The sequence below is a fragment of the Pleurodeles waltl genome, chromosome 12 (genome assembly GCF_031143425.1).
Source record: "Pleurodeles waltl isolate 20211129_DDA chromosome 12, aPleWal1.hap1.20221129, whole genome shotgun sequence".
NCBI classification, from domain to species: Eukaryota; Metazoa; Chordata; class Amphibia; order Caudata; family Salamandridae; genus Pleurodeles; species Pleurodeles waltl.
The window spans coordinates 113,775,947-113,799,531 of NC_090451.1; the positions used below are offsets into that span (position 1 = coordinate 113,775,947).

Sequence of the window (23,585 nt, forward strand, 5' to 3'; positions counted from 1 at the left end):
AAGGCCAATAGCAAAGTAGGCCCCCTGACCCTGTTGGTCATGGTGGGGTTGCTCAAGTGTTGGGTGACCTCTTTGGGTAAGCTAGGTGTTGCCCTAGCAAAGTTAGGAGTAGGGGAGGTGGGCACCTCACTACCCAAGTTGACAGAGAGAGAGGAGGAAGACCCCCTAGAGGGAAGTTTCAGTTTGAGTTGGGTCCTTTTACTGTTGGGATGGCTTCACTACCCAGAGGGAGTGACCCTGACAGGAGGATGTAAGGCAGAGTAGGCCCTGCAAAGGGACAGCCAGTTTTCTTCACTGTCTTCCTCGCCTAACAAGCCAGGAAGACTCTCCCAGGGTTGGGCTGAGTCTCCTGGGCGTGTGGGCTGGGGGGGGGTTGTGTGAGAAACTGGGGCTGATTGCAGAGGCCCCCTAACTTTTTGCCCCCATTTTCCACTTTATGCTGGTGTTTTCCTGACTCTGATGGTGCCCTGGGTACTGCTAACCAGTCCCAGGGCCTGTGCTCTGTGTAAAATGGATATGCAAATTAGGCTAATTATAATTGGCTAAGTTAACCTACCTATAAGTCCCTAGTATATGGTAGGGCATATAGGTTTAGGGACCACAGCATAGGTGGTGCACACCTAGGTGCATTGCTGAGGTGCCCAGTGTCATTTTAAAAGCAAGCCTGCCTTGCTGGCTGCTTTTAAATTAAAGTTATATGCAAATTCGACTTTGGAATTAAAGGTACTTCCAAAGTCTTAAACTACCTTATTTTTACATATAAGTCACCCCTAAGGTGTGCCCTATGTGCCCCTAGGGCTGGGTGCCATGTAACTATAAGCAGGGACTTTATAAAAATAGATTTATAAGCCCTGGTGAGGTAAAAACAGCCAAATTCGTTTTTCCCTCATTGAAGTAAATGGCCTTCATAGGCTAGAATGGGCAGACTTTATTTAAAATTTTAAAGTCTCCTTAAGTGTTACATACCAAGAATTTGGTATCAAATTGATTGTTATAATAAATCCCACAACTTCCAGTTGTTGGATTTAATATAACTAGTGCAGGTAAAAAGTTTAGACTTTACCTAAAAAGTTGCCAATTTCAGCTCTGCATTGTTGTTGCTGCTGTGCTCTGATTGGCCAGCCTGCAGCAGCTTCTGCCAGGCTACTTTAATGAGGTGTGAAGTGGCCTGACTTCACACAAAGGAATGTGCTTGGGGGAGAGAATCTCCCCTCAGCAGATGGTGAGGCAGGAAGGGGGAGGGCTGCCAAACTGGTCTTCAAAGGCAGAGAAGGACATTTGCAGCACCCAGCAACACCCCCACATCCTGCAACCCCAGACAGCTAGGTGCCCCCTTGATTAGATTAGGAGAGGGCAGGAGAGGGGTGTGTTTATGATTTTTAGCCACACCAGTGGGTGGGCTCAGCCAGATCTCTCCTCCAAAAATCAGATTCATCCATTTTGGATTTTTAGAGACTGTTGCCTTCTGGGATGGATTTTTGCCACACTTCCCAGGAAGTGGTCATCACAGGGGGACGACCCTGTCCCTGATTGGAGAACCAGGGCCCCCCTGCTTTTCACCCAGGAGCAAGGATAAAACTGGCAGACCTGCACCCACGCCTAAGATCCCCACCAAATTTCAAGAAGAAAGAACTACAAGGAGAAGAAGGACTGCCCTGCTGGACCCCTGGCCTGCACCTGGACCCTGCACTCAGAAAGACTGCACCAGCTGCACACTTGGGCTTCACCACAAGAAGGACTTTGCCTGGCTTCCACTGGTTCAAGGAGGGACTCCCTGTTTGCTACAGGTGAAAAATTGCTAACCAGAGTCCCCTGCACCAACTCCTGAAAAAGTGACCAGCTGACCACTGTCCAGTGGCCAAAAAGGAGTTTGCGCCAGGTGCATTCTGGGAGTTGAAGTCCGCACTTCCCAAGGACCATCACAGAACTTCTGGACCCTTGGGGTGAGCTGTGGACCCCAAAAGAACCTTAAAAGAACATCTGGGTGAAGCCCCAGAAGTTTGGAAAAGATTGGAGAAATTTTGGAAAAAAGCTCCATAAAGTGACCGACCCGACGCGGAAATTCTAGCCGGCTTGCCTCAACCGCGACCCGGCCTGACTTCGTGGTTCGTCCCGGTAAAGAAAAACATCCAAAAAAGAGACTAAGTCCGAACGTAAAAAGTTGACCGGGACCTTCCAGCCATCGTATCCGAGAAGGGCTCCACGGACGTCGGATCAAGATCCAGGTTTACCCCGGTCGAAGGATTTTCATCTCGAAAAAACGACTAAGTCCGAAGGTAAAAATCACCACTGAGGAAACCGACTTCGCGTATCCGGACAAGGGCTCCAGGAGGTCGGATCCAACTGGCAGGTTCGTCCCGGTGAAGAAAAACTTCAAAATAAAGACTAAGTCAGAAGGTAACTTTTTAACCGAGGCTTCCCGCGACCTGTAGCCGAGCAGGGCTCCATCGCGGTCGGCCTGAAAGTTTGACTTTGTCCCGGTCCTGGTGCAACCAGATGACCCGATTGGCGCTTTTTGTTTCTATGCGCTAGAAAATAATAATACTTTAAAAATTCATATCTCCGGTTCCCCTGAACCGATTTTAATCGTTTTTGTGTCATTTTAAAGATAAAAATATAAGCTATTTTTATAAATTGGTTTTGGATTTTTAAACTGTTTCCTGTGTTTTATTTAATTACTGTTGTGTGATATTTGAATGCTTTACACTTTGTCTCCTAAGTTAAGCCTTGACGCTCGATGCCAAGCTACCAAGGGTAGAGCTGGGATTAATTTACTGAGACCTAACTGTACTTTTGTGGAGGTTTGTGGCTTGTTGCTAGGTGTAGGTACCTACCTGCCCTACCAATAACCCATTTTCCAACAAGGCCCATCTGCATCGTCATAATAGTCATGTCAGGAGTGTTCCATGCTCCCGCCACCTCTGCCCATAGGGGAGCTATCTGTCTGTTCCTCAGCCCTCTCATTTCTTCCCTCTGAAGTGCCCTTTCTTCTGCCTTGCCAAGGAAGTGATGTCTGCTTATAGCACGTGTCCTACTTTTATAATGTTTTCAGGGCACTTCGCCCACTTCATATCTAGCCAAAATCCTTTAGCACTGGGAGACCACGTGTCTGCTGAATATCTTACCTCCACCATTGGGGGTATAAAAGGTGTACTTTGGCTCTGTTGTAAATTATTATATAGGGCCCAGTTTGGTTGGGTTGTGAATTGCTGTCAAGCTCTAAATCTCAGAATTCTCTTAGTCACACCTTTTTATGTCTTGCGTACACAGTGAATGTGCTGTGAGACATATTGTTTAGAATTCAGTGGGCTTACCACACGCCCATAGCTTACTTACCAATAATTGTTTTCTATGTCACTCACATTTGCAATATTTCGATTACTTAGCTCCCATAGACTGAATCTTCCTTTCTTGTGTTCATTCCTCCATGGAGGATGGACCAAGTACATGTGTTCTTTTCGTCTTTCTACAGTACGCTATTTTTTATATTTTAAAAGTGTTTTCGTATCATTCTTGGATGTGCCATTTGCTTTCCAACATTCATGACAAGCATACAGCTTATTTTTCACCCTAAACGCCGTCTCTATTGACACTTTAGTTACTTTCTCACACTGTATTCCTCTACATGACTATACTCTACTCCCCTCAGTGCCACTGTACTCTACACTGTGCAACTCTATACCACTCCACTCTACTCAGTTCTACTCCACTCTAATCTACATTGTTCCACTCTATCACTCCACTCTATGCCACTCTAATCTATGCCACTCCACTATACGCCACTTCACTCCACTTTATGCTACTCCATTCTATGCCACTCCACCCTGTCACTCTCTGCTATGCCCCTCTACTCCACTCCACTCCACTCTACTCTATGCCACTACCCTTCATTCCTCTCTACGCCACCCTACTTCATAGAATGCCACTTTATGTGACTCTATGCCACTCTGCTCTACATCACTCTAGAATACTCAACTGAACTCTACTCTATACAATTCCACTCTACTTTACTCCTCTCCACTCTATGCCTCTCCACTCTATGCTACTCTACTCCAGTCTACTGTACGCCACTTTATTTTATCCCATTCTACTCTACGCCACTATACACCACTCAACTCTATGCCACTCTACTCCGTTGCACCCCTCTCTACTCTACGCTACTCTACTCCATGCTACTATACTCCACTCTAAGCCACTGTACTCTCCACCACTAAGCTCTATTCCACTCTACTGTATGCCACTCCATGCCACTCTAATCCACCCCACAGAATGCCACTCTACTCTATGCCACTCCACTCAACTCCATGCCATTCCACACTTTTGCACTCTACCCTACTCTGTGCCTCTCCATTCCACTCCATGCTACTCCACTCTATCCCACTACGCTCTACTCTAGTTCACTCTATGCCACTCCACTTTACTCTCTCCCACTCTACTCTATACTACTTCATTCCATGCCACTTCACTGTACTCCACTCCACTTCATCTCACAAAATATCACTCAATGGCACTACATGCGCTCTACTCTATGCCACTCTACTGCACACTACTCTATGCTGTGCCACTCTACACTACTCTCCTGTAGGCCTTTCTACTCTATGCCACTTTTTTCTCTGCTCCTCTCTACACCACAGTGTCACTCCATGCAACGCGACTGTATGCTACTCAACTCCACAACACTCTACTTCATGCAGTCCGACTCCACTCCTCCTAATTCTTTGCCACCCCTCTCCATGACACACTGTTCTCTGACTCTATGCCATTCCATGCCACTTCACTCTACACCACACTATGCCACTCTACACCACACTACTTTACTCTATGCTACTCTATGCCATTCTATGCAACCTCACTCCTCTCTACCCCACTCTGCTCTATGCCACTCCATTCCTCACAATGCTATTCAACGCCATGCCAAGGCACACCACTTCATTATATTCCACTGTATTCTATGACACATTACGTCACTCTACTCTTTGCACTTCAATCTACTCCCTTCTATGACCCTCTATTCATCACCACTCCATTGTTTGCTAGTCAAGTTTACGCCACTTCATTCCACACAATGCAACTCTAAAGCAGTATGCACCAAGCAGCTGAATGTGTCTGAAGAGACACCCAGAAAAGAAAAAAAAAACAATATGTGGGGGCCTGTTCCGAGCCCCTCCTGGCCTGGAGGAGTTTGGTCGGCCGTGGATTAAGTTTTTGCAGTGTTCACTTCCCCGACCCCAGCACTCATAGAACACTTGAGACTTGCAGGGCAGAGTGGTGGATCTTGTTAAGAAGTCTGGGCTTCTTGGTTTATGGGGAGTCTTGTCACTGGAAGCATAGAGGTAAATATTTGCTGTGATCTGCTACTCAAAGAAAAGACCCTGATCTAACTTGAAAAGATGGGTTTTAAACAAACGCTAAATCTATCCACTCCACGGACACTTTGACCTTTTTTAAGCCTATCAGAGCCACACCAGGGTAGTCTTTTCAGAGCCCAAGTTGCTCGCTGTGATCGTATAGTGGTTAGTACTCTGCGTTGTGGCCGCAGCAACCTCGGTTCGAATCCGAGTCACGGCATTGCGGGTGGCAATGTCACAGCAGTTGGGCAGCATTTTTATTCTCACTTCTTAATATTTACATGAGTTAAGAGCTTGAACCTAATTTCAACGGTGAAATTAAATGTCTTTGAAGAACGCGTTAACAATGTTATTATTTATTTAACCTTTCTGCACTTTTACGTTTGTGGCGGTCCTGATGTGAAAAGTATGAGCTACAGTTTGGTTTCACGGGACCCGGTCAGCAAGAGGGATGGATGTCTGTGTCTCCTGTACCTGCAGAGCCGAGGCTCCTGTACTGACGCGGAGTAGCTTTCAATGTTGAAAGGGATCCTGCTAGTCAAATATCAGTTTTTGCAGCAATTCAGGCCGCGAAGAAAAAAGGTCTAAAAATAAATATTTGCATAGAAAGTAAGACTGAGCTCCCAAGGGTCTGAAAGAAAGAGGCGACGGAGAAGGACACTGAGAGGCGCACTCACCCAATCAGCGTTTGGCTTCATCATCCCGCACCCGACGGATCACCGGGCAGCTAGAGGGAAAGTTTTAAAACTTAAGCCAAGTTTATTAGTCGTGGTCGAATCGTGAATTACACAATTACGCTCCTTTGTGGAATTTGGAGTAATGTGGGGAAAGACATCTACCCAAGAGCGGAGGAAAAGAGCGCGAGCAGCGGCTGTTGTGCCAGTTCTGTTGCATTTAGAGCGATTTTCTTGTGCAAAGTGTATATCAGGTTCCTTTCGGATCTGAGCGTGTATTTTGCACCAGGAAAATAGCCTTGTGTAATTCTGTACAACCTCGCATAATGTTGCTGTAATTTCGCGTAATTACACTGCAGTGAGTTACACTGGTTACGCCCATCCCTACATTTGACTCATGTTTAACAGAGAGGTCCGTCCATCCATTGATCCATTCATCTGTCCATCCATCTTTTTGCCTGTGTGCCTGCTTATCTATCTGCTCACCTACCTGTGCGTGACTGTGAACCTGTCTAACAGAGTGTTGATGCCTGGCTGTATGCTTTGTTAACACTATAACGCTCATAGGGACATTGAGGAGGACATCTTGGCGCTATGGTTTTTTTTGGTATGAAGCAACCGTTTTCAAATCCTGACAGTCCACACAAAGTTGATCATATGTGATCCCATTTTCGTACCAACAGCTGCTTCTCTATATACTTATCGGTCCACGTCTATTACTACATGTGCTTTCTATTTACCTTTCTATTTCAATCTGGGTATCTGCCTTACTGCCTATTTCTGCCCATCTCTGTTTATGTTAACACTTTAAAGCCTACATGCTGACTACCAAGGTCTTTGTGGCGTGGTTATTTCTAAAGCAGGCGCGTGTGATTTACAGCGGTTTCTGTGACGCTGATTATATCTCATCCATGATTTACTAACAGCTACATACCTGCCTTTCTGTCTACAAACCTGTACAGATGCATCGGTGCATGTGGCTTATTTATGACGATCTGTTTAACCTTCTATCCGTCCTTCTATCTGTGCAACTGTCTTACAGTTCCCCCTCTTTTATGTTGTTACAACACTATTTGTTAAACAAACCTTCACAGTCAGAGGGGCTTCCAGGCGCTGTTATTTATTTAAAAAACTGCAAAGAACACCAGTTTATGCAATGTTGATGACATTTACTTCACCCCTTTATTGTTGCATTAATGGGTTTTCAAGTCACAAAACGGGTCCCTGATGAAGCCCAAGTGGACTTCTGAGCTGCTGTAGCTCTGTGGGGTCTCCAGCTCTCCTAGGGCCTCAGATCTACCACTACAACACCAGCCTTACCCTAAGTTGTGCAGTAGATTTTTTATTTTTTTTATTTATTGGTATTTCAGATGGTACATATTATTCATAGGATTGTAACAGGTTGCAGAGCTGTATGAATCTCCTTTCCATGACAACTTTTGAACAGTTACCCATTACTGCTATTATATTATGTTACCACCACGCTGAGGGCTGTTCCTTGCATAAATCTGTAAGCAGGCTTGTGATCTGTGGTGTGGGCCTCCTGTGGGTCTCCGGTTCAGCGCTGTATGCCCATGGAGCAGGGTGGTCGGTTCCCACCATTTCCAGCTCTGGCACGTCAGGTACTCATCATCTCTTATTACAACAAATAACAAGCAAGCCAAACAACTTGCCCAGAAACCGAGACCTAACTACGCATCGTGTGAGTGTGTCTACAGCTGTATGGGGCCCAGCCGGGGGGGAGGGGAAGGGACCCAGGGAAACTCTCCCCAGTGTATGATCTTCCAGGGAGGTCTCGGAGAGGTGTGTTTGTCGTGCTCCTAACTCCGCAAGTTAAGAGGCCCATCTGCATCGTCATCATAATCATGTCAGGAGTGTTCCAAGCTCCCGCCACCTCTGCCCATAGGGGAGCTATCTGTCTGTTCCTCAGCCCTCTCATTTCTTCCCTCTGAAGTGCCCTTTCTTCTGCCTTGCCAAGGAAGTGATGTCTGCTTATAGCACGTGTCCTACTTTTATAATGTTTTCAGGGCACTTCGCCCACTTCATATCTAGCCAAAATCCTTTAGCACTGGGAGACCACGTGTCTGCTGAATATCTTACCTCCACTATTGGGGGTATAAAAGGTGTACTTTGGCTCTGTTGTAAATTATTATATAGGGCTCAATTTGGTTGGGTTGTGAATTGCTGTCAAGCTCTAAATCTCAGAATTCTCTTAGTCACACCTTTTTATGTCTTGCGTACACAGTGAATGTGCTGTGAGACATATTGTTTAGAATTCAGTGGGCTTACCACACGCCCATAGCTTACTTACCATTAATTGTTTTCTAGGTCACTCACATTTGCAATATTTCGATTGCTTAGCTCCCATAGACTGAATCTTCAATTCTTTTGTTCATTCCTCCATGGAGGATGGACCAAGATGTGTTCTTTTCGTCTTTCTACAGTATGCTATTTTTTATATTTTAAAAGTGTTTTCGTATCATTCTTGGATGTGCAATGTGCTTTCCAACATTCATGACAAGCATACAGCTTATTTTTCACCCTAAACGCCGTCTCTATTGACACTTTAGTTACTTTCTCACACTGTATTCCTCTGCATGACTATACTCTACTCCCCTCAGTGCCACTGTACTCTACACTGTGCAACTCTATACCACTCCACTCTACTCAGTTCTACTCCACTCTAATCTACATTGTTCCACTCTATCACTCCTCTCTATGCCACTCTAATCTATGCCACTCCACTATACGCCACTTCACTCCACCTTATGCTACTCCATTCTATGCCACTCTACCCTGTCACTCTCTGCTATGCCCCTCTACTCCACTCCACTCCACTCTACTCTATGCCACTTCCCTTCATTCCTCTCTACGCCACCCTACTTCATAGAATGCCACTTTATGTGACTCTAAGCCACTCTGCTCTACATCACTCTAGAATACTCAACTGAACTCTACTCTATACAATTCCACTCTACTTTACTCCTCCCCACTCTATGCCTCTCCACTCTATGCTACTCTACTCCAGTCTACTGTACGCCACTTTATTTTATCCCATTCTACTCTACGCCACTGTACACCACTCAACTCTATGCCACTCTACTCCGTTGCACCCCTCTCTACTCTACGCTACTCTACTCCATGCTACTATACTTCACTCTAAGCCACTGTACTCTCCACCACTAAGCTCTATTCCACTCTACTATATGCCACTCCATGCCACTCTAATCCACCCCACAGAATGCCACTCTACTCTATGCCACTCCACTCAACTCCATGCCATTCCACACTTTTGCACTCTACCCTACTCTGTGCCTCTCCATTCCACTCCATGCCACTCCACTCTATCCCACTACGCTCTACTCTAGTTCACTCTATGCCACTCCACTTTACTCTCTCCCACTCTACTCTATACTACTTCATTCCATGCCACTTCACTGTACTCCACTCCACTCCATCTCACACAATATCACTCAATGGCACTACATGCGCTCTACTCTATGCCACTCTACTGCACACTACTCTATGCTGTGCCACTCTACACTACTCTCCTGTAGGCCTTTCTACTGTATGCCACTTTTTACTCTGCTCCTCTCTACACCACAGTGTCACTCCATGCAACGCGACTGAATGCTACTCAACTCCACAACACTCTACTTCATGCAGTCCGACTCCACTCCTCCTAATTCTTTGCCACCCCTCTCCATGACACACTGTTCTCTGACTCTATGCCATTCCATGCCACTTCACTCTACACCACACTATGCCACTCTACAACACACTACTTTACTCTATGCTACTCTATGCCCTTCTATGCAACCTCACTCCTCTCTACCCCACTCTGCTCTATGCCACTCCATTCCTCACAATGCTATTCAACGCCATGCCAAGGCACACCACTTCATTATATTCCACTGTATTCTATGACACATTACGTCACTCTACTCTTTGCACTTCAATCTACTCCCTTCTATGACCCTCCATTCATCACCACTCCATTGTTTGCTAGTCAAGTTTACGCCACTTCATTCCACACAATGCAACTCTAAAGCAGTATGCACCAAGCAGCTGAATGTGGCTGAAGAGACACCCAGAAAAGAAAAAAAAAACAATATGTGGGGGCCTGTTCCGAGCCCCTCCTGGCCTGGAGGAGTTTGGTCGGCCGTGGATTAAGTTTTTGCAGTGTTCACTTCCCCGACCCCAGCACTCATAGAACACTTGAGACTTGCAGGGCAGAGTGGTGGATCTTGTTAAGAAGTCTGGGCTTCTTGGTTTATGGGGAGTCTTGTCACTGGAAGCATAGAGGTAAATATTTGCTGTGATCTGCTACTCAAAGAAAAGACCCTGATCTAACTTGAAAAGATGGGTTTTAAACAAACGCTAAATCTATCCACTCCACAGACACTTTGACCTTTTTTAAGCCTATCAGAGCCACACCAGGGTAGTCTTTTCCGAGCCCAAGTAGCTCGCTGTGATCGTATAGTGGTTAGTACTCTGCGTTGTGACCGCAGCAACCTCGTTTCGAATCCGAGTCACGGCATTGCAGGTGGCAATGTCACGGCAGTTGGGCAGCATTTTTATTCTCACTTCTTAATATTTACATGAGTTAAGAGCTTGAACCTAATTTCAACGGTGAAATTAAATGTCTTTGAAGAACGCGTTAACAATGTTATTATTTATTTCACCTTTCTGCGCTTTTACGTTTGTGGCGGTCCTGATGTGAAAAGTATGAGCTACAGTTTGGTTTCACGGGACCCGGTCAGCAAGAGGGATGGATGTCTGTGTCTCCTGTACCTGCAGCGCCGAGGCTCCTGTACTGACGCGGAGTAGCTTTCAATGTTGAAAGGGATCCTGCTAGTCAAATATCAGTTTTTGCAGCAATTCAGGCCGCGAAGAAAAAAGGTCTAAAAATAAATATTTGTATAGAAAGTAAGACTGAGCTCCCAAGGGTCTGAAAGAAAGAGGCGACGGAGAAGGACACTGAGAGGCGCACTCACCCAATCAGCGTTTGGCTTCATCATCCCGCACCCGACGGATCACCGGGCAGCTAGAGGGAAAGTTTTAAAACTTAAGCCAAGTTTATTAGTCGTGGTCGAATCGTGAATTACACAATTACGCTCCTTTGTGGAATTTGGAGTAATGTGGGGAAAGACATCTACCCAAGAGCGGAGGAAAAGAGCGCGAGCAGCGGCTGTTGTGCCAGTTCTGTTGCATTTAGAGCGATTTTCTTGTGCAAAGTGTATATCAGGTTCCTTTCGGATCTGAGCGTGTATTTTGCACCAGGAAAATAGCCTTGTGTAATTCTGTACAACCTCGCATAATGTTGCTGTAATTTCGCGTAATTACACTGCAGTGAGTTACACTGGTTACGCCCATCCCTACATTTGACTCATGTTTAACAGAGAGGTCCGTCCATCCATTGATCCATTCATCTGTCCATCCATCTTTTTGCCTGTGTGCCTGCTTATCTATCTGCTCACCTACCTGTGCGTGACTGTGAACCTGTCTAACAGAGTGTTGATGCCTGGCTGTATGCTTTGTTAACACTATAACGCTCACAGGCACAATGAGGAGGACATCTTGGCGCTATGTTTTTTTTTGGTATGAAGCAACCGTTTTCAAATCCTGACAGTCCACACAAAGTTGATCATATGTGATCCCATTTTCGTACCAACAGCTGCTTCTCTATATACTTATCGGTCCACGTCTATTACTACATGTGCTTTCTATTTACCTTTCTATTTCAATCTGGGTATCTGCCTTACTGCCTATTTCTGCCCATCTCTGTTTATGTTAACACTTTAAAGCCTACATGCTGACTACCAAGGTCTTTGTGACGTGGTTATTTCTAAAGCAGGCGCGTGTGATTTACAGCGGTTTCTGTGACGCTGATTATATCTCATCCATGATTTACTAACAGCTACATACCTGCCTTTCTGTCTACAAACCTGTACAGATGCATCGGTGCATGTGGCTTATTTATGACGATCTGTTTAACCTTCTATCCGTCCTTCTATCTGTGCAACTGTCTTACAGTTCCCCCTCTTTTATGTTGTTACAACACTATTTGTTAAACAAACCTTCACAGTCAGAGGGGCTTCCAGGCGCTGTTATTTATTAAAAAAACTGCAAAGAACACCAGTTTAGGCAATGTTGATGACATTTACTTCACCCCTTTATTGTTGCATTAATGGGTTTTCAAGTCACAAAACGGGTCCCTGATGAAGCCCAAGTGGACTTCTGAGCTGCTGTAGCTCTGTGGGGTCTCCAGCTCTCCTAGGGCCTCAGATCTACCACTACAACACCAGCCTTACCCTAAGTTGTGCAGTAGATTTTTTATTTTTTTTATTTATTGGTATTTCAGATGGTACATATTATTCATAGGATTGTAACAGGTTGCAGAGCTGTATGAATCTCCTTTCCATGACAACTTTTGAACAGTTACCCATTACTGCTATTATATTATGTTACCACCACGCTGAGGGCTGTTCCTTGCATAAATCTGTAAGCAGGCTTGTGATCTGTGGTGTGGGCCTCCTGTGGGTCTCCGGTTCAGCGCTGTATGCCCATGGAGCAGGGTGGTCGGTTCCCACCATTTCCAGCTCTGGCACGTCAGGTACTCATCATCTCTTATTACAACAAATAACAAGCAAGCCAAACAACTTGCCCAGAAACCGAGACCTAACTACGCATCGTGTGAGTGTGTCTACAGCTCTATGGGGCCCCGCCGGCGGGGGGAAGAGACCCAGGGAAACCCTCCCCAGTGTATGATCTTCCAGGGAGGTCTAGGAGAGGTGTGTTTGTCGTGCTCCTAACTCCGCAAGTTAAGAGGCCCATCTGCATCGTCATCATAATCATGTCAGGAGTGTTCCAAGCTCCCGCCACCTCTGCCCATAGGGGAGCTATCTGTCTGTTACTCAGCCCTCTCATTTCTTCCCTCTGAAGTGCCCTTTCTTCTGCCTTGCCAAGGAAGTGATGTCTGCTTATAGCACGTGTCCTACTTTTATAATGTTTTCAGGGCACTTCGCCCACTTCATATCTAGCCAAAATCCTTTAGCACTGGGAGACCACGTGTCTGCTGAATATCTTACCTCCACTATTGGGGGTATAAAGGTGTACTTTGGCTCTGTTGTAAATTATTATATAGGGCTCAATTTGGTTGGGTTGTGAATTGCTGTCAAGCTCTAAATCTCAGAATTCTCTTAGTCACACCTTTTTATGTCTTGCGTACACAGTGAATGTGCTGTGAGACATATTGTTTAGAATTCAGTGGGCTTACCACACGCCCATAGCTTACTTACCATTAATTGTTTTCTATGTCACTCACATTTGCAATATTTCGATTGCTTAGCTCCCATAGACTGAATCTTCAATTCTTTTGTTCATTCCTCCATGGAGGATGGACCAAGATGTGTTCTTTTCGTCTTTCTACAGTACGCTATTTTTTATATTTTAAAAGTGTTTTCGTATCATTCTTGGATGTGCAATGTGCTTTCCAACATTCGTGACAAGCATACAGCTTATTTTTCACCCTAAACGCCGTCTCTATTGACACTTTAGTTACTTTCTCACACTGTATTCCTCTGCATGACTATACTCTACTCCCCTCAGTGCCACTGTACTCTACACTGTGCAACTCTATACCACTCCACTCTACTCAGTTCTACTCCACTCTAATCTACATTGTTCCACTCTATCACTCCACTCTATGCCACTCTAATCTATGCCACTCCACTATACGCCACTTCACTCCACTTTATGCTACTCCATTCTATGCCACTCTACCCTGTCACTCTCTGCTATGCCCCTCTACTCCACTCCACTCTACTCTATGCCACTTCCCTTCATTCCTCTCTACGCCACCCTACTTCATAGAATGCCACTTTATGTGACTCTATGCCACTCTGCTCTACATCACTCTAGAATACTCAACTGAACTCTACTCTATACAATTCCACTCTACTTTACTCCTCACCACTCTATGCCTCTCCACTCTATGCTACTCTACTCCAGTCTACTCTACGCCACTTTATTTTATCCCATTCTACTCTACGCCACTGTACACCACTCAACTCTATGCCACTCTACTCCGTTGCACCCCTCTCTACTCTACGCTACTCTACTCCATGCTACTATACTCCACTCTAAGCCACTGTACTCTCCACCACTAAGCTCTATTCCACTCTACTATATGCCACTCCATGCCACTCTAATCCACCCCACAGAATGCCACTCTACTCTATGCCACTCCACTCAACTCCATGCCATTCCACACTTTTGCACTCTACCCTACTCTGTGCCTCTCCATTCCACTCCATGCCACTCCACTCTATCCCACTACGCTCTACTCTAGTTCACTCTATGCCACTCCACTTTACTCTCTCCCACTCTACTCTATAAAACTTCATTCCATGCCACTTCACTGTACTCCACTCCACTCCACTCCATCTCACACAATATCACTCAATGGCACTACATGCGCTCTACTCTATGCCACTCTACTGCACACTACTCTATGCTGTGCCACTCTACACTACTCTCCTGTAGGCCTTTCTACTCTATGCCACTTTTTACTCTGCTCCTCTCTACACCACAGTGTCACTCCATGCAACGCGACTGAATGCTACTCAACTCCACAACACTCTACTTCATGCAGTCCGACTCCACTCCTCCTAATTCTTTGCCACCCCTCTCCATGACACACTGTTCTCTGACTCTATGCCATTCCATGCCACTTCACTCTACACCACACTATGCCACTCTACACCACACTACTTTACTCTATGCTACTCTATGCCATTCTATGCAACCTCACTCCTCTCTACCGCACTCTGCTCTATGCCACTCCATTCCTCACAATGCTATTCAACGCCATGCCAAGGCACACCACTTCATTATATTCCACTGTATTCTATGACACATTACGTCACTCTACTCTTTGCACTTCAATCTACTCCCTTCTATGACCCTCCATTCATCACCACTCCATTGTTTGCTAGTCAAGTTTACGCCACTTCATTCCACACAATGCAACTCTAAATCAGTATGCACCAAGCAGCTGAATGTGTCTGAAGAGACACCCAGAAAAGAAAAAACAACAATATGTGGTGGCCTGTTCCGAGCCCCTCCTGGCCTGGAGGAGTTTGGTCGGCCGTGGATTAAGTTTTTGCAGTGTTCACTTCCCCGACCCCAGCACTCATAGAACACTTGAGACTTGCAGGGCAGAGTGGTGGATCTTGTTAAGAAGTCTGGGCTTCTTGGTTTATGGGGAGTCTTGTCACTGGAAGCAGAGAGGTAAATATTTGCTGTGATCTGCTACTCAAAGAAAAGACCCTGATCTAACTTGAAAAGATGGGTTTTAAACAAACGCTAAATCTATCCACTCCACGGACACTGTGACATTTTTTAAGCCTATCAGAGCCACACCAGGATAGTCTTTTCAGAGCCCAAGTAGCTCGCCGTGATTGTATAGTGGTTAGTACTCTGCGTTGTGGCCGCAGCAGCCTCGGTTCGAATCCGAGTCACGGCAGTTGGGCAGCATTTTTATTCTCACTTCTTAATATTTACTTGAGTTAAGAGCTTGAACCTAATTTCAACGGTGAAATTAAATGTCTTTGAAGAACGCGTTAACAATGTTATTATTTATTTCACCTTTCTGCGCTTTTACGTTTGTGGCGGTCCTGATGTGAAAAGTATGAGCTACAGTTTGGTTTCACAGGACCCGGTCAGCAAGAGGGATGGATGTCTGTGTCTCCTGTACCTGCAGCGCCGAGGCTCCTGTACTGACGCGGAGTAGCTTTCAATGTTGAAAGGGATCCTGCTAGTCAAATATCAGTTTTTGCAGCAATTCAGGCCGCAAAGAAAAAAGGTCTAAAAATAAATATTTGTATAGAAAGTAAGACTGAGCTCCCAAGGGTCTGAAAGAAAGAGGCGACGGAGAAGGACACTGAGAGGCACACTCACCCAATCAGCGTTTGGCTTCATCATCCCGCACCCGACGGATAACCGGGCAGCTAGAGGGAAAGTTTTAAAACTTAAGCCAAGTTTATTAGTCGTGGTCGAATCGTGAATTACACAATTACGCTCCTTTGTGGAATTTGGAGTAATGTGGGGAAAGACATCTACCCAAGAGCGGAGGAAAAGAGCGCGAGCAGCGGCTGTTGTGCCAGTTCTGTTGCATTTAGAGCGATTTTCTTGTGCAAAGTGTATATCAGGTTCCTTTCGGATCTGAGCGTGTATTTTGCACCAGGAAAATAGCCTTGTGTAATTCTGTACAACCTTGCATAATGTTGCTGTAATTTCGCGTGATTACACTGCAGTGAGTTACACTGGTTACGCCCATCCCTACATTTGACTCATGTTTAACAGAGAGGTCTGTCCATCCATTGATCCATTCATTTGTCCATCCATCTTTTTGCCCGTGTGCCTGCTTATCTATCTGCTCACCTACCTGTGCGTGACTGTGAACCTGTCTAACAGAGTGTTGATGCCTGGCTGTATGCTTTGTTAACACTATAACGCTCATAGGGACATTGAGGAGGACATCTTGGCGCTATGGTTTTTTTTGGTATGAAGCAACCGTTTTCAAATCCTGACAGTCCACACAAAATTGATCATATGTGATCCCATTTTCGTACCAACAGCTGCTTCTCTATATACTTATCGGTCCACGTCTATTACTACATGTGCTTTCTATTTACCTTTCTATTTCAATCTGGGTATCTGCCTTACTGCCTATTTCTGCCCATCTCTGTTTATGTTAACACTTTAAAGCCTACATGCTGACTACCAAGGTCTTTGTGGCGTGGTTCTTTCTAAAGCAGGCACGTGTGATTTACAGCGGTTTCTGTGACGCTGATTATATCTCATCCATGATTTACTAACAGCTACATACCTGCCTTTCTGTCTACAAACCTGTACAGATGCATCGGTGCATGTGGCTTATTTATGACGATCTGTTTAACCTTCTATAAGGCCTTCTATCTGTGAAACTGTCTTACTGTTCCCCCCTCTTTTATGTTGTTACAACACTATTTGTTAAACAAACCTTCACAGTCAGAAGGGCTTCCAGGCGCTGTTATTTATTTAAAAAACTGCAAAGAACACCAGTTTATGCAATGTTGATGACATTTACTTCACCCCTTTATTGTTGCATTAATGGGTTTTCAAGTCACAAAACGGGTCCCTGATGAAGCCCAAGTGGACTTCTGAGCTGCTGTAGCTCTGTGGGGTCTCCAGCTCTCCTAGGGCCTCAGATCTACCACTACAACACCAGCCTTACCCTAAGTTGTGCAGTAGATTTTTTTATTTATTTATTTATTGGTATTTCAGATGGTACATATTATTCACAGGATTGTAACAGGTTGCAGAGCTGTATGAATCTCCTTTCCATGACAACTTTTGAACAGTTACCCATTACTGCCATTATATTATGTTACCACCACGCTGAGGGCTGTTCCTTGCATAAATCTGTAAGCAGGCTTGTGATCTGTAGTGTGGGCCTCCTGTGGGTCTCCGGTTCAGTGCTGTATGCCCATGGAGCAGGGTGGTCGGTTCCCACCATTTCCAGCTCTGGCACGTCAGGTACTCATCATCTCTTATTACAACAAATAACAAGCAAGCCAAACAACTTGCCCAGAAACCGAGACCTAACTACGCATCGTGTGAGTGTGTCTACAGCTGTATGGGGCCCAGCCGGGGGGGGGGAAGGGACCCAGGGGAACCCTCCCCAGTGTATGATCTTCCAGGGAGGTCTAGGAGAGGTGTGTTTGTCGTGCTCCTAACTCCGCAAGTTAAGAGGCCCTTCTGCATCGTCATCATAGTCATGTCTGGAGTGTTCCATGCTCCCGCCACCTCTGCCCATAGGGGAGCTATCTGTCTGTTCCTCAGCCCTCTCATTTCTTCCCTCTGAAGTGCCCTTTCTTCTGCCTTGCCAAGGAAGTGATGTCTGCTTATAGCACGTGTCCTACTTTTATAATGTTTTCAGGGCACTTCGCCCACTTCATATCTAGCCAAAATCCTTTAGCACTGGGAGACCACATGTCTGCTGAATATCTTACCTCCACCATTGGGGGTATAAAAGGTGTACTTTGGCTCTGTTGTAAATTATTATATAGGGCTCAATTTGGTTGGGTTGTGAATTGCTGTCAAGCTCTAAATCTCAGAATTCTCTTAGTCACACCTTTTTATGTCTTGCGTACACAGTGAATGTGCTGTGAGACATATTGTTTAGAATTCAGTGGGCTTACCACACGCCCATAGCTTACTTACCATTAATTGTTTTCTATGTCACTCACATTTGCAATATTTCGATTGCTTAGCTCCCATAGACTGAATCTTCCTTTCTTGTGTTCATTCCTCCATGGAGGATGGACCAAGTACATGTGTTCTTTTCGTCTTTCTACAGTACGCTATTTTTTATATTTTAAAAGTGTTTTCGTATCATTCTTGGATGTGCAATGTGCTTTCCAACATTCATGACAAGCATACAGCGTATTTTTCACCCTAAACGCCGTCTCTATTGACACTTTAGTTACTTTCTCACACTGTATTCCTCTGCATGACTATACTCTACTCCCCTCAGTGCCACTGTACTCTACACTGTGCAACTCCATACCACTCCACTCTACTCAGTTCTACTCCACTCTAATCTACATTGTTCCAATCTATCACTCCCCTCTATGCCACTCTAATCTATGCCACTCCACTATACGCCACTTCACTCCACTTTATGATGCTCCATTCTATGCCACTCCACCCTGTCACTCTCTGCTATGCCCCTCTACTCCACTCCACTCCACTCTACTCTATGCCACTTCCCTTCATTCCTCTCTACGCCACCCTACTTCATAGAATGCCACTTTATGTGACTCTGTGCCACTTTGCTCTACATCACTCTAGAATACTCAACTGAACTCTACTCTATACAATTCCACTCTACTTTACTCCTCTCCACTCTATGCCTCTCCACTCTATGCTACTCTACTCCAGTCTACTGTACACCACTTTATTTTATCCCATTCTACTCTACGCCACTGTACACCACTCAACTCTATGCCACTCTACTCCGTTGCACCCCTCTCTACTCTACGCTACTCTACTCCATGCTATTATACTCCACTCTAAGCCACTGTACTCTCCACCACTACGCTCTATTCCACTCTACTGTATGCCACTCCATGCCACTCTAATCCACCCCACAGAATGCCACTCTACTCTATGCCACTCCACTCAACTCCATGCCATTCCACACTTTTGCACTCTACCCTACTCTGTGCCTCTCCATTCCACTCCATGCTACTCCACTCTATCCCACAACGCTCTACTCTAGTTCACTCTATGCCACTCCACTTTACTCTCTCCCACTCTACTCTATACTACTTCATTCCATGCCACTTCACTGTACTCCACTCCACTCCATCTCACACAATATCACTCAATGGCACTACATGCGCTCTACTCTATGCCACTCTACTGCACACTACTCTATGCTGTGCCACTCTACACTACTCTCCTGTAGGCCTTTCTACTCTATGCCACTTTTTTCTCTGCTCCTCTCTACACCACAGTTCACTCCATGCAACGCGACTGTATGCTACTCAACTCCACAACACTCTACTTCTTGCAGTCCGACTCCACTCCTCCTAATTCTTTGCCACCCCTCTCCATGACACACTGTTCTCTGACTCTATGCCATTCCATGCCACTTCACTCTACACCACACTATGCCACTCTACACCACACTACTTTACTCTATGCTACTCTATGCCATTCTATGCAACCTCACTCCTCTCTACCCCACTCTGCTCTATGCCACTCCATTCCTCACAATGCTATTCAACGCCATGCCATGGCACACCACTTCATTATATTCCACTGTATTCTATGACACATTACGTCACTCTACTCTTTGCACTTCAATCTACTCCCTTCTATGACCCTCCATTCATCACCACTCCATTGTTTGCTAGTCAAGTTTACGCCTCTTCATTCCACACAATGCAACTCTAAAGCAGTATGCACCAAGCAGCTGAATGTGTCTGAAGAGACACCCAGAAAAGAAAAAAAAAACAATATGTGGGGGCCTGTTCCGAGCCCCTCCTGGCCTGGAGGAGTTTGGTCGGCCGTGGTTTAAGTTTTTGCAGTGTTCACTTCCCCGACCCCAGCACTCATAGAACACTTGAGACTTGCAGGGCAGAGTGGTGGATCTTGTTAAGAAGTCTGGGCTTCTTGGTTTATGGGGAGTCTTGTCACTGGAAGCAGAGAGGTAAATATTTGCTGTGATCTGCTACTCAAAGAAAAGACCCTGATCTAACTTGAAAAGATGGGTTTTAAACAAACGCTAAATCTATCCACGCCACGGACACTTTGACCTTTTTTAAGCCTATCAGAGCCACACCAGGGTAGTCTTTTCAGACCCCAAGTAGCTCGCCGTGATCGTATAGTGGTTAGTACTCTGCGTTGTGGCCGCAGCAACCTCGGTTAGAATCTGAGTCACGGCATTGCGGGTGGCAATGTCACAGCAGTTGGGCAGCGTTTTTATTCTCACTTCTTAATATTTACATGAGTTAAGAGCTTGAACCTAATTTCAACGGTGAAATTAAATGTCTTTGAAGAACGCGTTAAAAATGTTATTATTTATTTCACCTTTCTGCGCTTTTACGTTTGAGGCGGTCCTGATGTGAAAAGTATGAGCTACAGTTTGGTTTCACGGGACCCGGTCAGCAAGAGGGATGGATGTCTGTGTCTCCTGTACCTGCAGCGCCGAGGCTCCTGTAGTGACGCGGAGTAGCTTTCAATGTTGAAAGGAATCCTGCTAGTCAAATATCAGTTTTTGCAGCAATTCAGGCCGCGAAGAAAAAAGGTCTAAAAATAAATATTTGTATAGAAAGTAAGACTGAGCTCCCAAGGGTCTAAAAGAAAGAGGCGACGGAGAAGGACACTGAGAGGCGCACTCACCCAATCAGCGTTTGGCTTCATCATCCCGCACCCACGGATCACCGGGCAGCTAGAGGGAAAGTTTTAAAACTTAAGCCAAGTTTATTAGTCGTGGTCGAATCGTGAATTACACAATTACGCTCCTTTGTGGAATTTGGAGTAATGTGGGGAAAGACATCTACCCAAGAGCGGAGGAAAAGAGCGCGAGCAGCGGCTGTTGTGCCAGTTCTGTTGCATTTAGAGCGATTTTCTTGTGCAAAGTGTATATCAGGTTCCTTTCGGATCTGAGCGTGTATTTTGCACCAGGAAAATAGCCTTGTGTAATTCTGTACAACCTCGCATAATGTTGCTGTAATTTCGCGTAATTACACTGCAGTGAGTTACACTGGTTACGCCCATCCCTACATTTGACTCATGTTTAACAGAGAGGTCCGTCCATCCATTGATCCATTCATCTGTCCATCCATCTTTTTGCCCGTGTGCCTGCTTATCTATCTGCTCACCTACCTGTGCGTGACTGTGAACCTGTCTAACAGAGCGTTGATGCCTGGCTGTATGCTTTGTTAACACTATAACGCTCAGAGGGACATTGAGGAGGACATCTTGGCGCTATGTTTTTTTTTGGTATGAAGCAACCGTTTTCAAATCCTGACAGTCCACACAAAGTTGATCATATGTGATCCCATTTTCGTACCAAAAGCTGCTTCTCTATATACTTATCGGTCCACGTCTATTACTACATGTGCTTTCTATTTACTTTCTATTTCAATCTGGGTATCTGCCTTACTGCCTATTTCTGCCCATCTCTGTTTATGTTAACACTTTAAAGCCTACATGCTGACTACCAAGGTCTTTGTGGCGTGGTTATTTCTAAAGCAGGCGCGTGTGATTTACAGCGGTTTCTGTGAAGCTGATGATATCTCATCCATGATTTACTAACAGCTACATACCTGCCTTTCTGTCTACAAACCTGTACAGATGCATCGGTGCATGTGGCTTATTTATGACGATCTGTTTAACCTTCTATCCGTCCTTCTATCTGTGCAACTGTCTTACAGTTCCCCCTCTTTTATGTTGTTACAACACTATTTGTTAAACAAACCTTCACAGTCAGAAGGGCTTCCAGGCGCTGTTATTTATTACAAAAACTGCAAAGAACACCAGTTTATGCAATGTTGATGACATTTACTTCACCCCCTTATTGTTGCATTAATGGGTTTTCAAGTCACAAAACGGGTCCCTGATGAAGCCTAAGTGGACTTCTGAGCTGCTGTAGCTCTGTGGGGTCTCCAGCTCTCCTAGGGCCTCAGATCTACCACTACAACACCAGCCTTACCCTAAGTTGTGCAGCAGATTTTTTATTTTTTTTATTTATTGGTATTTCAGATGGTACATATTATTCACAGGATTGTAACAGGTTGCAGAGCTGTATGAATCTCCTTTCCATGACAACTTTTGAACAGTTACCCATTACTGCTATTATATTATGTTACCACCACGCTGAGGGCTGTTCCTTGCATAAATCTGTAAGCAGGCTTGTGATCTGTGGTGTGGGCCTCCTGTGGGTCTCCGGTTCAGTGCTGTATGCCCATGGAGCAGGGTGGTCGGTTGCCACCATTTCCAGCTCTGGCACGACAGGTACTCATCATCTCTTATTACAACAAATAACAAGCAAGCCAAACAACTTGCCCAGAAACGAGACCTAACTACGCATCGTGTAAGTGTGTCTACAGCTGTATGGGGCCCAGCCGGGGGGGGGAAGGGACCCAGGGGAACCCTCCCCAGTGTATGATCTTCCAGGGAGGTCTAGGAGAGGTGTGTTTGTCGTGCTCCTAACTCCGCAAGTTAAGAGGCCCATCTGCATCGTCATCATAGTCATGTCAGGAGTGTTCCATGCTCCCGCCACCTCTGCCCATAGGGGAGCTATCTGTCTGTTCCTCAGCCCTCTCATTTCTTCCCTCTGAAGTGCCCTTTCTTCTGCCTTGCCAAGGAAGTGATGTCTGCTTATAGCACGTGTCCTACTTTTATAATGTTTTCAGGGCACTTCGCCCACTTCATATCTAGCCAAAATCCTTTAGCACTGGGAGACCACGTGTCTGCTGAATATCTTAACTCCACCATTGGGGGTGTAAAAGGTGTACTTTGGCTCTGTTGTAAATTATTATATAGGGCTCAGTTTGGTTGGGTTGTGAATTGCTGTCAAGCTCTAAATCTCAGAATTCTCTTAGTCACACCTTTTTATGTCTTGCGTACACAGTGAATGTGCTGTGAGACATATTGTTTAGAATTCAGTGGGCTTACCACACGCCCATAGGTTACTTACCATTAATTGTTTTCTATGTCACTCACATTTGCAATATTTCGATTGCTTAGCTCCCATAGACTGAATCTTCCTTTCTTGTGTTCATTCCTCCATGGAGGATGGACCAAGTACATGTGTTCTTTTCGTCTTTCTACAGTACGCTATTTTTTATATTTTAAAAGTGTTTTCGTATCATTCTTGGATGTGCAATGTGCTTTCCAACATTCATGACAAGCATACAGCTTATTTTTCACCCTAAACGCCGTCTCTATTGACACTTTAGTTACTTTCTCACACTGTATTCCTCTGCATGACTATACTCTA

General features: G+C 45.2%; 2 non-coding genes across 2 annotated transcripts; both read left to right on the top strand.

Moving 5' to 3' along the window:
• The first annotated feature begins 5,496 nt into the window (after positions 1-5,496).
• Positions 5,497-5,568, top strand: TRNAH-GUG (transfer RNA histidin (anticodon GUG)). The gene has a single exon. It is a non-coding gene; the product is annotated as a tRNA-His (tRNA).
• Positions 5,569-15,479: 9,911 nt separating this feature from the next.
• Positions 15,480-15,551, top strand: TRNAH-GUG (transfer RNA histidin (anticodon GUG)). Its single transcript has one exon. It is a non-coding gene; the product is annotated as a tRNA-His (tRNA).
• The last annotated feature ends 8,034 nt before the right edge of the window (positions 15,552-23,585 follow it).